Below are 12,269 nucleotides of genomic sequence, written 5' to 3' on the forward strand. Positions count from 1 at the left end.
CAAGAACAGCCGAACTATTTACTGCATGGAAAGAATATGTAGCATTACGCAGCTATTTTTAATTTCTGTACTTAGTTAACACTTCGGTCCTCACTCCAAAAGAACAGTTTTTGCTCTGTTTTAAATAGTCTGTTACCTCTTGTTGTGTGTGTATATAAACTCTTGAGTATCTGCATCAAGTCACAGGGTAATACCCGCCTTTGTCTGCAGATGCCTTTTATTCTTATTGCTTTCAAAGGAGCTCTCAGGGACTAGTTTACATGCAAACACAGGGTAGTAGGCAGCTCGTCAAAACCAAAGCTCTGATTAACAGAAATGCATACAAGAGGTCTATTATAGGGCAAGAAGAGGTTTCAACAGGCAGCCTGTAAATAAACCTAATCAGAAGCCCCCAGAGGGATGGTTTAAAGAGTACATTTATTTACACAAGTATCTCACACCAGTTCAAAGAAATGACCCATTTGCAACGCCGCCCCATCCCCTGGAGAGCATTGGTCTTTTAATGAGATACAGGACAGAGTGGCTTAAAGGATTAAGAACTGAAGTCACCGGGAGTCCGGGGAAGGAAGCAGGCAGTGCCGGCTCAGTGGCAAGCATCAAGAAGGAAAGCAGCAGTGCGTGGCTGCAGTTTAAAGCAGGAGTTTTTCCTAGTACCGGTTTGACAGCGATAGGACCGGGGACGCAGAAAACTCTCAACACCAAGAACCGAGCACGCTTACAGCGTCGCGGGGTGTGCGAGCGTCCCGCCGAGCCTCGAGGGAAAGAGCTGTTCTATCGACAAGCCTAATCCCGCACCTCAGCTCATCCAGGCACTCGCTTAGAAATGGTAAAGACCCTGTTCAGGTCGCCCCGAGCCAACACCTTATCTCATTCAACCCCTCAGGATCAATAATTGGAGAGAAGTCAGCTATCGACCTGTTTTTTGCACAAAACTACACCGGAATTGTTAATTCACGCACACCGCTGCAGCAACTTGGAAGTGGTCTTCTCAGCGAACGTTTCCTCCGTTCTTTAAAATACAATTCGAATCATCAATAACCTTTCATCCTTCAAAGAAAAGTTTGCTAGGAGAAAAGAAGAAACGAGATTATTTCTGCGGCTACGACATTATCTTACCCTTTTAAGTGGTAGGCTGCCAACACTTTTAACAAAATAAGCGAAGCCCAGCAGTACTTCAGCTACTCTCCTTATATGATAGAAAGATAACGGCCAGCTTATCGCTCACAATCTGTTCTTTGCAGCAATAATTAACAAGAGAGAAATCTGCCACCAGAAAACTTAGCTTTAAAGTTACACGGCCTGCTCTGCTCAGCTACAGGTAGGTTTGGATGAGTCAAAGCTCAAGATTTTAAAAGGAAGGGGGGTGGGGGTGGGGGGGGAAGACATAGGAATAGGTACACACCAATAGTGGAAACTGTTTTGCAATCGCTGGCGCAATAAATTAGTCCTTTAATATTACAGCCCCGTTTCGACAGGCCACAGGATGCTGCATCAGTGCTCAAAGTAGCTAGGCTTGTATGCTCAGAAGAGGAGGAGAAAGAAAAAGGGATGTCTTTAAAATCAAGGCGTTTGTAGGCATAACCCCCTTTCTCGGTAGGGCACACTTAAATGTACTTTACCTCTTTAATCAAAGTATTAAAAAAGCTTGCCTGATAGCCTAAGAAAAGCATATTGTTTGGATATCGAAAGATAGTTAGTTCAGCTGCTTCTGTATCTGATTACACAAATCTTTCCCGTGCGCATTTACACCACACTTAAACTTGCAAATACTACATTTAGTTTTAAAATCAACGTTGACAAGTAACAGATACTCCTCTAGCTACATTCCAGCAAGGTGGAAAATGAGAAACTACGGCAACGGTAGCCTAAGACAATCTGTGTGGGGCCCAGGAAATTCACCTCTCACAGAAAGGGAGACGCGGATATCCGGAGGTTAAACAACGAGCATCTGTGAAATCTGACTGCAACAAGACACAAGATCTGGGATCTCCAGTGGGTTAAAACGCTACCCCGTGCAGGAGGTAGCCTGCTCTCTAAACCAAAATTTGCAGAAGGCTACTTCTGTTGCCCAGAACGATCGCTGTAATGTTTCATTTATTAGAGGGAAGCAGGCCGTACAGGAACAAACCCTGAGGTCTGTGTTAGCTGTCAGGGGGCACGGCCGAGAGCCGACATGAATTTTACCCTTTCCTCTGCCAGAAGATAGGTTGTACTTGGGTGGATTCCTCTGTTCAGCCACTTGAAGGGATTTCATCTAAAGTCCATGTGTTACCTAACAAGGGAATACCTTTGGCACTTCTTGCTGAAGTTTTTCAAACCGGCCAGTTTCCTGCTAGTTCTTAATATGCCAGCATGAGAGAAGTTAATTCAAGAGTTTCCTAATGTTTGTGTTTGCAAAGGCTTCCTCGTGGTCCCCCCTCCCTCTCCGGCATGCTGAGTTTTGGTCACGGTCCTTTGCTGCGGATTTGGAGTAACGCAAGCCATCGGGCACCATCGGAAGAGCTGTGGCACTAACACTTTCGAGGCACTGAGGTGCTAGGAGGTCCAAGTGCTCATGGCACTAAGTACTATAAACCTGCAAAGAAGATAATGATCTCTGAAAGGAAGATAAAGAGGAGGAATACAGTCCGAAGCCCCGGTCCTACCAAACATCCCTCACCGCTGGGTTGCAGGCACACCGCCGCTTTACAGAAGCAGAGGCTAAAGCAAGAGCACAGAGACAGTGGGGTATGCGGAAGAGGCAGGTAGGCATTCAGGAATGCTGTAGCATTGTTGACAGCTTGAGGTTTTAAACCAGGTAATTTTCCAAGTAGAAAATACTTATGAGTTATACTCATCTCCCCGCATGCATGTCCAAGGTTGTTTTGTCCATACCTGCAGCTGCCGTGAAATATATGGCCATCAATTGAAAACTGAGCGGTACCACCTTTACCTGCGCGGGGAGCTTTGTTTGGCAGCACTTAGGGATTTCTGCAGCAGGCAGAAAAGCATCTTGCAGTTCATCGCAGGACTAGTCACTGCGCAGCCTTCAAGTCACACCACACACCAAAAAACACATCAAAGAATGAAACGGATATCCTACGGTCAAAGCCTCGCTCAGGCTTTGCTACTTAAATCTGCAAAAAAGCCGTAGAACCTTGTAATCCGAGACATTTGAAAGAGATCTTAATACTGCAAAAAAAAAAAAAAAAAAAAAACCAACCCCAAACCTCCTATTCTATCAACAGGTCTCAAACACTTAATATATGTGCTTCTCTCATCCACTCAAAATATTACTAATTTACCTGATGAACTCCACCCCTTCACAGTCTTGTGCTCCAGACCAACAAGGAGAAGGAAGAGGATCATTGCACGGGTACAGAAATGCGCCTAGAGATTGAACTACTCCCAGTGGTAAAACGTAATTTGGCTGGAGTTAAAAAATGCAAGCCAAGGGCCATCTGACGAGCTGAACCCGAGTCTTCCTGGCACTTGTGACTATATTCTGGTACGTGAGAAGCCGTCTGGCCCCGTTTTCCTTTTGCTTTCTTAACTGTCCAAAACAAAAAGGGATTAGAGGAAAGGCGTTCACAAGTGGAAATTTCTGCTGGGTGGATAATTCATCCTGTGCTAGCTCTCTCCCACTTGCAGGGCCAGTCGTAAATTCACGTAACAGAATAAATACAAATTGAATGTTAAGGTATAGAGGAAGCAGTAACAAGTCTTCTGGAACTATGCTCAGCACTGCCCCAGTTGGTCTTCTCCTGCCAGGAGCTGCAAACTCCACAAGCCTAAGAAAATGCAAAGAGGAGTGTTTTTTTACCTGGAGAGCATGGTTTCTGACAACTGTTCTGCTTTTATGTCCCTTGCAAGCCAGTTTTAAGTTTCCTGTCTGTATCAGCAGGAAGCTCTATCTTGCAGCAGCCCTTGCGCATACTGATATGCGCTCCGACAAGAAGCGAGCGAACCAACCCTTTCCGAAAGGCCAGGAAACACTGGCAGTTTCGCAGCGCTGGTAGCGGTTCCTATCTGCGTTTCTCTCCGCAGGCAACGGGATGACAACTTTACGCTTTCCTCCGAGCGTCTTAATTCTGCTCCAGCTCTCAGCCTGAAGCAATCAGAAAAGCAAAGGGTATTCTCCACATGTGAAGGCTGACTCGAGATAAAAGACATTTATTTGAGGGAGATACGCACCCCTTGTGCCATCGGGAAGCTTATTGATTTCACACAAGTACGTATGGCAAGCAAGTCTCAGGTACACATCCACCTCCACCCCCGAGAGCAAACTCCCTAGCTTGCATGGAAGAGACGAATGTATCCGGAGTCCTTGAATGGGACCTTTCCATCGGAAGCTCTCAAATACCTTTCTAGGCCATAAAATCTTAGCCTTAAAGCACCAGGAGCAGGAACAGCTGCAGGCCACAGAGCTGAAAATTTAAAAAACGTCAGGATCTTTCCACTTGGCTGTTTACAAAACTCAGGACGGTAGTATCCAACAAAACATACTTTGTATGTTTTCTGCTTTCTCCCTTTCTGAATTTTCCAGCTAGTATCGCGTAGAAAAAAAACAGACAGAACTCTGCAGGAGGAAGTCTTCCGCAATGTGCTTCTCTCTCTACACCCTTAAAGCCAAGCCAGAACTTTCAAAGAGAGCCTTTAGATTGATTCCTTAGGCAGAAAAAAAAGCAAAACTAATTTGTGATTAGAAGGCACAAAGATGGTCAGTCAGATGGAAGCATTCCTGAAAAGCGAGGGGAGAGCGACCCAATCAATTCATTCAGCTGCCCTGCAGGGTAAACAGCCAACTTGAGCCCAGTCTACAAATCCTGATTATTACTAACAGCTTGACTAAAAGCGGATGTTTTTTTGTAGTTATCTTTGTACTCGTGAAATCTGATGAACGGAAAAAAATACGTTGGACAGGCCCCGCCACCAAAGCAAAAAGGACAAAAAAGAGAGCGGGTTGCTTTGCGCTACTGCTCCCAGTGTGAGGTTCGGGTCCCTCACTCGGAGAATAAACTTGCTGAAAAAGGTCGTTTCGCCTGGCAGTGGGCATTCGAAGAAATGAAAACAAAAGAGGCTTTCTGGGTTTCAGATTTACCCGAAAGGCTTACATCTTAGCACTCACAAAACTTTGCTTAGCAGCCCATAAAAAAAACTCCTTTTCAAAATGATCTGTCAGTAAAGCAGATTTCTGGAGCTGTTAAAATGTCTTAAGAAGAAAACCACAGCCGTTTTTTACATGGCGAAGGCTGCCTTTTCAATACCAGGGCCCCGTAAGGTGAAGGCTCCGTACCCTTTCTGTCCGTAGCTGTGAGCTGTGGCAAGTGTATTGCCACAGCAAATGCCACAGCAAAAGGCAACTCCCTCTCCCCCTCGGTTTTCCTGAGACCGTTCTTCTCCTTGCCCGCTCTGAAAGCGGACAACGGAACTTCCCTCTGCAGCAACACAAGGCTAAACGTTCCTCTCTCTTCCAACTTGCAGAGCTGCTTCAGTCCACCAGTACTTTTTGCCTTTAAAAAGCATTTAGGATATTTTAATTTGGTTTTTAGTTTCAGGTGGTTGTAGGTAGGAGACTGGGAAGCTCTTGACTTGCAGTAGTAGTTGCACGAGACTGGTGGCCAGGATAAAGGGCCCTTAGTCGGGAGCTTTGGCTTGCCTTCCCCTTCTTCCTCCGGAGACCTCGGGAAGGCAAAGGCCCACAGGCTCTTCGGAGGAGAGCTGCCTCCGGTAGCTCCCCAGCCATAAAAATTCCTGCTGCTCCTAGCCGAGGGCACAATAGGTTTGGCTTTACGCTTGGTTTAGGGTAAGGAATAATCCTGATTCACATCAGCAGGGATGAGGGCAGGCTGCTCTGAAGGATTAGTTGCTCCGTGTCTGTAAACAGTCAAAGATTTACTGATCCTCAAGCCGCAAATGGCGGGGGAACCCTTAAAACTAAAAGCCCTTCTGAAGGTCCATCACCCCATGGACTCAGTAAGTACGTGACCCCTCCCGGGGGTTGTCATCTTCATTCCTAGACTGATCATTGTCATTGGCATGATGGACGCTTTGGTGGGACAAGTAAAATAGTACAGGAGCTCCTGTGGACCTGCCTGAACTGGAGCCAGATGGCAATGCTGCTGTTTTGATCCTGAGATCCCTGTTTTTGACACCTCCGCTTTTCATCATGAGCGTCATCAAGCAGGCCTCAACTTGCTTTTTCGGCAGCGAGGCAATGAGCGAAAACGCCTCCTCTTCCTCTCTCCTCTGGCCCCACTCTCGCTTTTGTGCTCAAAGTGGAAGTTCCAAAAGGGAAAAGTATTTCATTTCTCTGCTGCTACGGCAGAGACGGTCTGAGCACCTTTGCTAACAGGACTGTGTTGGAAACCTGTGAAATCTGTCTGCAGACAGCGTATGCGCGGTGATAGCTTTATTTAAAATATGCACCTATACCACAGGCTTCGTATCCTAGGAAATCTGCAGATAAGAGTCCTACAGCCCTTTTAATCTCATTTTTTATATACCTTTCTCAGAGAAAACATAAAGTTCCTTTGCAGGCAAGCAGAATGGGAAAGACGATAAACCATTTAGCTAAATGCTAGGCATAAACAGCTACAACGCCGTGCAATCATAAAACGCCATTAATCATTTACATCAGGAAATGCCAAAGTAAGGGCGAACACACACCACCTTATCTGTTCCTTGTGTACACATGTGGGTTACAAGCTTGAGTTGAATTGCTTGTGTGCCTGACACACAACGGCTAAATGAGGTTCGGTTCCTTGCTCCTACGTGCTGACTTTGTACAACTTCAAAAATTTGTGTTCGCTGATCGTGTGTGACTTGTATCTAAAATTGTTTGTAGCTGTTTCTTCATCTTGGAGCACTTTTACAGGTGCTGGCTTAACTTGTCCCCTTGAAAATAACAGCATTTGTTTCTTGTAGAATATCGTATAAGGCCTTTTTGCCCTATGTAAGGCACTTCTGCCTACCTTTAATCATATTTTCAATGACCACCTCTCAGACCCTGGAGAGAAAGCTTTCTGTAGTGTCTGAACGTTAAAGTCACGCTTCTTGATCCTGTGTAGGGAGATGTGCAAGCGGCTGCAAAAGTTGTTATAAACAAGATTCCAGAGCAACTTTTCTGGAGAGATTTTCTTCCAGTGCTGCTCTTTTTTTTTTTTTTTTTTTTTTAAGAGTAATTTTAGTTTGGGGTGGGGTTTTTTGGTGGATGTGGTTTTTTTTCTCCCGAGTAACAGAAACCAAGTCATGTCCAGTACCTTGCCATTACAGGTAGCTGTCACGTAGCCCTTTTGCGAATTTTGCGGATTTACCAAGCTTCAAACAAAGCCAGTCAGTGTGTTCAGCCAAGGGCCTTACACGGTCTTCTCGGCACCTTGCTCTTTGAGATCTACTCCGAGGCACTCCGGAAAGAGGCACGAATGGATCCAGTAAATCCTGTGCGTATAAAGTCTTTTTGCCATCCCCTGTGGGATACTGCAGAGTGTTTGCTTTGTTCCCTCTGAGCTGTTTGATTTTTTGGGGGGGTCCTGCAGTGGGAGGTACACACGTGAATTTTGCTGACACAGACCTGAGACGCACAAGCCTTTTAAGATGGGGAAGGAGAGCAACAGAATTCCAGAAACATTGTCACCAGCTAAAGATACCAATAAAGAAACGTCTTAAGAAAGTCTCTGCTTTTATCTTTACAGGTGAGATGGAGAAGCTGTACAGACAAATCACTGCAACCTGAAGAATTAATCAAAAAGTGAAGCTAGAAGGTACTGTTGCTGCCAACATGAGAATCAATGCTTTTAAAAAAACCACGAATGCTTTGCAGCCTCCATCTCCTGTTTTGTTTCTTTATTTACTGTCAGGTTAGCAAGCAAAACTGCCTCAGCACAGGGTCCAACCAGCGGCAGGGCTGGGAGCAAAGCAGCGCTTCCCCTTCCGGCAACCAGCAAAGCTCCATCAGCTCAGCCGGGGACACTTGCACCGTCAAAACAGCCTGCTGCGTGTTTTCACACATACATTAACTGATAACCTGATAAACGCAGGAGAAGGAACACCTCGTGGATTTAATCAGTTTCTGCACGGCTTTCTAGAGCGACTGGAGAGCTGACAGCAAGGTAAGTGCAGGGTTAAAGGCAGTTTGCTCCCCTAGCCAGAGCCACCAGTGGTGCACAAGGGGACGCAGACAAACGCAGGATATCTTTATGGCGCTAGCAAATCTGCTTCAGACAGGAGAAACGCTCTGATAAACTGAAGAAAGGAAATAACAAGCACCCAAGCCTCGATTACAACAGGCTATCGTCAAGAGAACCACAGAATTTGGGGGAAAAAAAAATATATTACAAGAGGCTTAGCATTTAATGCTCTAAAGCAGTAAATCCACAGCAAATCCTCCTGAAACTAAATATGCCTAAGACATATTTTAACTTATTTTTTTAAAGTTCTCTCAAATGCCATCTTATGCTCCCGAACAACTAAGCTCCACCGTTACATTTGCTTTCTCACTATTCCGCAAATCAGGCTACAGCCAGTGCCTCGAGTGCCCTTTTGGCATCCCAAAAGCTCTTTCCAATAAATAGTAAGCAAGCCATTTATTCGTATTTATCTTCCCCTTTTAAACACAAGTAACCGAAAAGCGTCCAACAGATTAAAGCTGATCTAAGCAGGTCCGGGGTTTTTTTCAGTTCAAGAAAGTTTGCTCAAACTGCACTGCAATTGACGTGCAATTTTAACACTTAAAAACAGAATGGCCTCGGAAAGGTTATAATAAGAAAAAAGAAATACACCTCCCCATTTGTGCACACTGACTCTGGACAAAAAAGACAGCGGCTCCTGCGACCTATCTAAATGTAAGTTTTTGTTCTCAGTGTTTTAGATTTAAATTAAGTAAAGACTTACCCCAGTGTGGAAATTAATTAATTTTTCTCCAGTGGTGCCTTTTCATTTTACTCCCAGAGTCCACATGCAGCTTGGGATCACTTTCTGGCTTATTTCTTGTACGACTGGTGTGAAAGCTAAATATTACTGTGCTTGGCAAACCTGATCAAAAGCCTGTCTCGCTCTTAGCAGAAACAAGGCTGTCATGGCAAAACAACCACAGTCCACATGGAAAAAAACATAAAAATAAATATCCCAGCTTTATCACATGAAATGGAAGTTTTAGAAACACCTCTGGAGGGAAAGAAAACAAGTAGCAGCTAGAACACTACTTACTTCCACAAGAGAATTCCCACCGCAAGCGTGACCGAGCTCCTATAGATGGTGGATGGGCAAAGGAGAGCCACACGCAGAAAACACACCCTGACCAGTCGTCCCTTCCAAGTCAGGTAAATAAATGACCAATTACGCTACATCCCTGCAAGCACGGGGCTTTCCTGCCAGCGGCACTGCTAGCAGGACAGGGAAAAACACCCTTTAGAAAACGAAAACAAGCTATATCAGTAAAAGTGCGCTTTTGCAGATAACTGCTTCTACAGCTGGGACTTCTGCTGGCACAGCTATGTCAGTCACGGGTCACACTTCGTCACAGCGCTCGCAGACAGAGCTGTGCCAGCAGAAGTTTGCCATATAGACCTGGTGGGAAACTCAGCAGCCACTAAAATGAATGTGTAAAGTGTCGTGCTGCCGCCAAACTAAGTTTTTCTAACAGCCTGATGATGGGTAGTCTTACTTCTGTGCCGCTGACACGTTAGGATCTCGGCTTCCAAGGACAGAAGAAATCTAAACTTAGCTCAGGAACATGGCAATACCTATCAGCCATTTACATTGTACTTTATCCTTCAATTAAATACACAAACTAAATTAGAAAGAGCCCCTGTAGGAAGGAAAGATAAGACGGAATAAATTAAATACTGCTGTACTTTAGCACTCAGACCGCCCTCATTTTTAATAGTAAGAAGAGAACAAAACTGAAAGTGTTTAATTGGATTTGTTTAGCTGACAGCAAAGCACTGCAAAATTCCCACTGTTCAGTTAAACCAAACAGTCAAACTGTAACGGGGCTTTTGTCACCTTCAATCATCTTTGAAGACAACGAGCAAGGAGATTTAACGCCCGAGCTGATGCTCAAACACAAGTGCTGTTTGGGTGAATCGACACGATCCGGCGGGTCGTGCGTACGGCAATGTGTATCGTTACTCCAGAGCACGGAGCAACAAGATGTCAGAAGCACACGCGCGTGCTGCCGGTCTGCTTTGGAGCAAAACTACAAAAATCAAGTTGTAAATAAACTCCCACCACCCTCCGTGGGGGGAAAGAAAGCTACAAGCGAGTGCTTCGGTGCCTCCGAACCCGCTGGCGTTCAATAATGAATAAAGCTGTGCGAAGCGCGGGGCTGTGGAAAGGAGAAGGGTTACGTACAGGAAGTCAGGTCAGGCTGCGGCGCTTGCACGCAGCGCAAAGTAAACCTCAAACGTAAAGCCTGCCTTTATTTTTCAGGAGGTATCACCAGCACGTGGCCCTACCTAAAGCGGGCTGCATGTCGGAGGGGCCGTGTTCGGCCATACAAATTTCCCCCCTGCTTCTTATTTTGATAGGGAGAACACAGAAATAAAATCGCTGGCGGTGCTGTGTTTGTAAAGGCCGTGCTCCACCTTTGTCAGAGCCTTCTGGCCCTCCAAACTGGGATACAGCTTCTAGGAATTCCTGGGGTTGTGTCAGAGGGAAAACTTTCTTGCTAGAAATAATGCCTTTATTAAAAAAAAAACAAACCCACACTAAAAAATATACTAATTTTTTTTAGGGAAAAAAAAAAAGCACCAGGGCAAAAACATCTCAAAGGAATGGCAGAGGCTAAAAATAGACACATTATCATCACTTTCATTATCAGCCATGTCTACACACACAAGAAGTATAACTCTGAGCGACTTCAGGATGAGGCATTTTCCCCTCCACGTTAGTTTTAGTTTGCGGGGGAGCACATTTGGGCTTGGCTGAGCGTTGCAGGGAGGGGATGGCATAGGTATTAATTTAATTGTAGCAACCTCCCCCCTCCCGCTTAAACAAGGCCGTCTAAAATTCATATCAGCGGGCTGGCTCGTGAGAAGTTGTAACTCCCCAAAGCAAATACTTAGCCTATTCAAAGTTTCAAAAATTGCCTGATAAAGGCTACTCGTCTAAAGATTTCAGAAGGTCAGATAAAACTTGGTGTGGCTGCGAAACGGCAGAAAGCCACCGAGCCCTCGGCCATATTTACCAAGAGCACTGAAGTTTAAAAACCAAGCCCCAAACTGTCCCGAAAACTCAGTGTTTAGGCGCATTATTTTATTTGCGAGCACCACCGCCTGAGCTCGAAGCCCTGCTTTGATCGCAGGTGACATTCCTGCCATCCTCCTCCTACGGGACTGCTGGGGGCCATGGGGAAAAAGCGCTGAGACCCACGTCTCCCCAAAAACACCCTCCCCAACCCCGCCGAGGGGTCACCCGGGTTGTCCCATCCCGGGATACTGGTGGGTCTGGAAGGGCCCGGGGCCGAGCACTTGTGGTTGCCCCATGGGCAGGTTCACCCCACAGCCGGGGTTCCCCCCACAGCCAGGGTTCACCCCAAACCGGGGTTCACCCCACCGCTGCCACCCTCAGCCAGGGCTACGGGGTGAGCCTGGCACCCCCGAAAGCAGCTCGGGGGGCGGCTGCCAATACGCCCCAGCCTCCGGGGATCCCCTACCGCCGGGCCCGGGCCCCCCGCTCCCTCCTCACCCCCCGGCCCTTCGGAGGGGGCCCTATTCCCCTCCGGGACGCCCCCCGCCGGGGATATGCCCGCACCCCGTCCTCCCCCGCATACACGGTGCCCGTGAGGGCGCGGAGCGGCTGCTGCGAGGCGGCCCGGGCCCCGGCGGCCGCCCCGGGTGCTGGCCCCGGTGCTGGCGGGGCGGCGACGGGGCCCGACATGGCGGCGCGGGCCCGCTCCCCTCGCTCCCCGCCCCGCCAGGCCCCGTCGGGCCGCGGCGCTCACCTGCATCCGGCGCGGCGGGGCGGCGGGGCCGGCGGCGGCAGGGCGGCGGGGCGGCGGGGCGGCGGGCAGCAACGACATGCAGGCGGCGGCCCGCCGGGGAGCGGTGCCGGGCCGGGGACGGAGCCGCGGGGGCCGGGGCGGCGGCGGCGGCGGCGGCGGCGGCGGTGGCGGGGAGGAGCGGGCCGGGGCTCGGGCGGCGCGGAGGGCGGAGGAGACGGAGGAGGAGGCGGGGAGGGAGGCGGGCGGTGCCGGGGCCGTGGAGGAGGGGGACCTCGGGCACACGCCGGGCCTTGTCACCGGCCCGCAGCCGGTGTCAACACCTGCTCGGGGCAGGGAACGACGCGCT

At 48.0% G+C, this 12,269-nt stretch overlaps 1 protein-coding gene and 1 long non-coding RNA gene across 6 annotated transcripts in view; one reads left to right on the top strand and one right to left on the bottom strand.

Annotated features, from left to right (window-relative positions):
• CNOT6L (CCR4-NOT transcription complex subunit 6 like) overlaps positions 1-11,978 on the bottom strand; it is a 33,628-nt gene extending 21,650 nt beyond the window's left edge. The window contains exons 1-2 of one of the 5 annotated variants that reach the window (XM_054204298.1): positions 9,187-10,198; positions 8,872-9,050 (exon numbers count right to left, since the gene is read on the bottom strand). The gene's annotated coding sequence lies outside the window, so the exon portion shown is untranslated. Of the gene's footprint in view, positions 1-8,871; positions 10,226-11,923 lie in introns of those variants that run through there. The other 4 variants (XM_054204300.1, XM_054204299.1, XM_054204297.1 and 1 more) reach the window with 4 other exon arrangements.
• LOC128910717 (uncharacterized) lies at positions 7,204-10,771 on the top strand. Its single transcript, XR_008466842.1, has 2 exons — positions 7,204-7,742; positions 7,839-10,771. It is a non-coding gene; the product is annotated as an uncharacterized LOC128910717 (long non-coding RNA).
• Positions 11,979-12,269: the final 291 nt, after the last annotated feature.

Source organism: Rissa tridactyla, chromosome 5, assembly GCF_028500815.1.
Source record: "Rissa tridactyla isolate bRisTri1 chromosome 5, bRisTri1.patW.cur.20221130, whole genome shotgun sequence".
Classification (NCBI taxonomy): Eukaryota; Metazoa; Chordata; class Aves; order Charadriiformes; family Laridae; genus Rissa; species Rissa tridactyla.